The sequence below is a fragment of the Kogia breviceps genome, chromosome 1 (genome assembly GCF_026419965.1).
Source record: "Kogia breviceps isolate mKogBre1 chromosome 1, mKogBre1 haplotype 1, whole genome shotgun sequence".
NCBI lineage: Eukaryota > Metazoa > Chordata > Mammalia > Artiodactyla > Physeteridae > Kogia > Kogia breviceps.
Genome location: NC_081310.1, coordinates 81971915 through 81977103, shown reverse-complemented (window position 1 = coordinate 81977103; position 5189 = coordinate 81971915). Strand labels below are relative to the sequence as shown.

The window sequence follows — 5189 nt, the reverse complement described above, 5'->3', positions numbered from 1 at the left end:
GTAAAAGCAAAGCTTAAGTCTTAGCTTCATTGGACACTGCACACAAAGCCTTGGGCTCCATAAAACTCTGATTGTCTCATGTACAAAATTCAACCTCGAATTTTATCTTAGTTTCATTTGGAAGGGTCACTCCTGTCATGATCAAGAGTGGTACGAATGGTTTTCCTTTGGGGAGTGATCTGAATCTTCAGAATCTCCCTGCAACTCCAAGTGGGATCTGGGCTCCAGACTTTAAATAAACAGTTTACAATGTACTCCAATCCGGTCATCATCTTACTGGATTCTCTGACATCCGACCTCCAATTTTTACCCTAAAAGGAAATTATTAAAGTGTGTTCACAGAACAAAATACACACATCATTAATGGGCAGCTATTTGAATATTGAAATGTATAATCATCACCAGGATCACGACATAGACATTTTTTGTCATTCAAGCATGGCCCTCTGATACACCTTCCAGGTAATGCCCACCCATCCCCTGATACTTTAAAGAATTCTGATGTCTTCTATCTCAAATTAGGCTTGCCCTTTCTTCAAGTTCATGTGTCTGAATATACAAGTTTCTATCTAGCTATTATCAAGCAACATTATTATGTTTTATATATATATATGTATTTGTGTTTCTCATACCTTAATTTTGGTGTTAATGATAAGCATTACACTAATGTAAAACTATTTCACATATGATGAACATTGGGGTGGTTTCAAACTACAGCATTGGGAAAGGCTCATATGAATACCTTTCTACTATAACTTGTGAATATGAGAATAAATATCCATTAAAGGTAAAGGAGCCATGGACCAAAAAATCGGCCAGGAAAGCAAAACCAGTGCCTTCTATCCTAGAGATGCTAGAGTGGGGGAGTGGAGGGGCACAGTGGCAAGTCAGAGAAAAGTAGAATTTTTACTGAAATTGAAAGGCATATCCTTTTCAATCATTTCTCGGTTCTCCAAGGTCCACTGAGGGAAGAACCGACAACGGGAGCTTCACTCCAAAGTGGTTCAGTGCACAGATTCTGGGCTCTACTGGAGCATTTTCTGGGCATCTCTTCTGGGTAAGAGTGGACCCTGCAGGATTTCCTGCTGTTCCCTAAGGAGCAGTGGGAGAGGTGCCTACCTGGCCAGGTTCCTGGGCTGTGCCACCCAACCCCTCAAGGAGGAGCTTCAATTCCAGGCCCTTGTGTCTGCCAAGAGAACCAACAAAGAAGGTGTTGCCTCCTACCACCACAAGTGCTCTCTCTTCCTCTTGTTAGAAAACGTTGATCCAACTCCTTTCCCTATCACTAGAGGTGTGTTGGGATATTTCTGCTTGTTGGGAGGGGTGACTTACACTCCCGAAGAACACAGCTGGTGTAGAGAAGGAGGCGGGAGAAGGGGAAGCCTTATGAGTGGCCATGGAGTTGGCTAGGCCTGGAAGGGATAGTGCCGTTGGTCCCGGGAGCCTCCTTGCGAAGGCAGGCCTCCGGCCTCCGTGTTCCCGGAAGAGGTACCTCCTTCTGACCTGCCCCAAAGGGACGGTGGAGCACGAGGCCTCCGGGGCGACGTCTCCCATGTTTTTTCACCACCCCTGTGGCGTGGCTTCTCTCTTGCTGGTGCCTGCCAGCCAGCGGGCCTCCCCAGCAAAGTGCCGCACGGGGACCCCACACGCACACACAGACAGGACAGTCAGGAGGCTTGGCGCAAGAAGCAGGACCCATCCATACACTTTGGTCATGAAATAGGAGGGCCAGGAAGATGCGGCTGCTCACCGGAATTCCGAGGCAGTTGAACACAGTGTGGTGCGCCTCTTGCCCTGGGTCGGCGTAGAACAGTGAGGCATCACGGAAGAGACGTCGTCTGCCATGAACCAAGGCATATCAGGAGGAGCGGCAACTCAAACCCCCGCCCCCCGCCCACCAGCACCAATTCCCTCCCACAGGTGGGGAAATCGCAGCCATCAGGTTTTCAGGAGTACAGTGGATAAGCCTTACACCCTGGGGAAAGCAACTTCAAGATCATGACATCTCTTTTGTCAGGTAACTAGGGGCACACACCCTGCAGGCACCAGTGCAGGCTCCCACCCCTCCAGTGTTCACTCAGGATCACCACCCTCCCCTCCACCCACCCTTTGCCGTTCCTCTAAACCGCTCTCCCCAAAGGAATTCAAGCGAAGACCCTCCAAATCTCTCCCATCCACCCCCACACCCTCTCATAAACCCACCCACAGCCCGGCCCATCAGACTAATCACCTTTCAGCGGTGGCTCCAGAAGGAGGGACCCACAGCCTCAGCTCTGTCTCATCGACATACTCTACCTGCTGCCTCTGCACACTTGGTCCACATCCTCTCCCCCTCCCTCTCCCTGGCTATCCTCTTGTCCTACAGTGGAAGCAACATTTGTCCCAATAGGTCTTCAGCGTGAGTGTCCAAGGGAAAAAGGAAAACATGCTCATTGGTAGAGACCACAGGTATTTGAATCAAGAGCAGTTGGAGAAGTTGCCTGGATCACCGTCTTTTTGGTATTCTGGGATTGATTTTTACACCTAACTTCTGATTATGGCACCGATAACAGTGTTCTGTTTGTGGTAGTGAGATGAACTGAAAAGTCAAATTACTCAGGGAAATGAATATGACTCGAATGAAAGAGAATATGTAAACAGTATATTCCATCCTCGCTCAACTGATAAGTGTGTGGAGATGGCAAAGGCCTGGGAGGCCGGGCACTGTCCGCTGATGCTGGGCCAGTCATTGGATCTGCGTGTGTTGCCACTGGGAACACACTGAGCCTGGGTCTCTGTCTCCGAGAGGTGCCTCGGAAGGATCCACCTGCACCACAGCGACCACCCACCTGACCCTGTTTCCTTTTCCTCGAAAGGCTAAGCCAGGGTCGTCCTGGATCACAAAGGAAGATATCTTAATGGCCAGAAGTTATAAGAAAATATTCCTGACATTTTTATTCATTAGGGAAATGCACATTAATACTATGAGGAGATATCTTTACACACCCTCCAGCATGGCTATAGCTAAAAGAATTAGTACACCAAAAGCTGACAAGAATGCACAGAAACTGCAACTGTAGTTTCTGGTTTGAAACCATTCTAGGGCACTGTTTGTCAGTTTCTAATAAAGTTAATCTTGTACCTACTCCACAACCCAGCAGTTGCAGTACTTCCATGAATGCACAAGTATACAAAAAGATTGGTATAGAATATTCATCAAAAACAATAACACCAAAATTACTCCAATAATACCAAAATTAAGAAGTGATATACACAATAATATGGTTATGTTTAATGAACATAATGTTGTATTTTAAAAGCCAGATACAAAAAACTACATGCATTCATTTGAATTTCAATAGCAGGCAATAGTAATTTCGGCAATAGACCTCACAATAGTAATTAACTAAGTGAGATAGGGTAACAATTGCCTGGAAAGGAACTGAGTATATTTCTGGGATCATGGCAATTTTCTATAACTTGATCTGGGTGATGATTACGTTTGCTAAAATTCTACAAATTGTTCGTTTTTTATACAAATTAGTGTATATATGCCAATCCCAATATCCCAATTCATCCATTCCTCCCACCCAGGTTTTTCTCCCTTGGTGTCCATACATTTGTCCTCTACATCTGTGTCTCTATTTCTGCCTTGCATAAAGATATGTGCTTTTAACTCTACGTGAACTATAGTTCAAAATTAGTGACTGGTGAACGAAGGCAAGCTGGTGTAGACAATGAACAACTATTTCGCATTTTACTGTAAACTCATTAAAAACTCGTTCTCGTTTAGTGTAACAACCCTCACTAGTATTTGAATTATCTTTAACAGTAAAATGGCTATCACCACACTATTTTATTAGTGGAAGATACAGATAAGGATCCTTGAGAGGCGTTATTTCAACTTTGGGGATATATCCTGCTCAACAGTGAGACAAGGAACCGCCCTAGGTTTCGCTTTGACCAGCGCCCGCAGGTTTGTGCACTGTGGGATTTACTGCTCTTCTCACCGCATCGCGCTCGGCGGCCAGCGGCAAACTGCTCTCTGAACGCTGCTAAGGGGCGCAGCTGGTGCTGGCATTAAAAGCAAACCGAAAGACAGGTCATAGACACGAACTTGCTGTAACTTTGATTTGAACCGAGATTGATGCCGCCACAACACAGCACTAATCACTGTACAGTCACGATGCACCAGAGGCCAACAGGTAATTTCTTTGACATAAATATTTTCACATTATTTTGCTGTTTAATTCTTAGACACACATGCTCGTGCTTTTCTCTATTTCACGCCCTTCTCCGGTTCTCCCTCCCTATTCAGTTACTTAATAAAAACAATTTTAATCTCTCAAGATCCGGCCTGTGCCTCACAGGCTTCCTGGGAGGTCTGTCTCATCCATGCCTCTGCTTTCTTTTGCTCCTTTTCACATTTGCTCTTTGGACCTGATCTCCTTCCCGCTGCAGCCAAACCGACCACATCTACTAAACCGCTGCCCAGCGGGGGAGATGGTCGAGTGAAGGCGGAGCAAACGGGGAGCTGTCACGTAACCCATCGGGCACGCAGCTTCTCTCGGGCCCCCCTCAGCTCAAGCCCGGGGGCGTCTGCGGGGCGCCGGCATCTGCGGCGGGTGTGGTGGAGCAAGGCGCGGCGGGGACGCACGGCTGCCCTTCTGCCTGCGGGATAGCCCGACGCACGGCTCCCCCGCCGGAAGGAGCACGCTGCGTCGACTCCGCCTCTCCCGTTGTCCGAGGCTTTGGAGCCTTCGCCGCTGTCCTGAGAAAGGCGGTGACTCCGCCTACCTTGGAAGGACTGCTTACTCTCTACGTAAATGAGAAACAGCGTACCTTCAGGTCTCTGTGGCGCAATCGGTTAGCGCGTTCGGCTGTTAACCGAAAGGCTGGTGGTTCGAACCCACCCAGGGACGCCTTTCTAGTTTTTTCAGTATGTAATTTAACGGTTTCCCTCGTACATCATTTCTACGTAAACTCGGAGGAAGGCCTCCTTTTCTACGTAAACTCGGAGGAAGGCCTCCTTTACCTTTCTTGTCACCCGTGTCTTGTCCACAGCAAGAGAACCTAAATAAACCAAGATCACTGCTGCTCTTCTGATCCTCACAGAAGACCCTCGAAGGACACAGGTCACTTGGAATCCAGGATTCCTGGAAAGAAGGTAGAGTCGTCATCTCATCGTTACCCTCTGGGTTCCTTTTAAC

At 47.5% G+C, this 5189-nt stretch overlaps 1 non-coding gene across 1 annotated transcript; it reads left to right on the top strand.

Annotated features, from left to right (window-relative positions):
* Positions 1-4827: 4827 nt before the first annotated feature.
* TRNAN-GUU (transfer RNA asparagine (anticodon GUU)) lies at positions 4828-4901 on the top strand. The gene has a single exon. It is a non-coding gene; the product is annotated as a tRNA-Asn (tRNA).
* Positions 4902-5189: the final 288 nt, after the last annotated feature.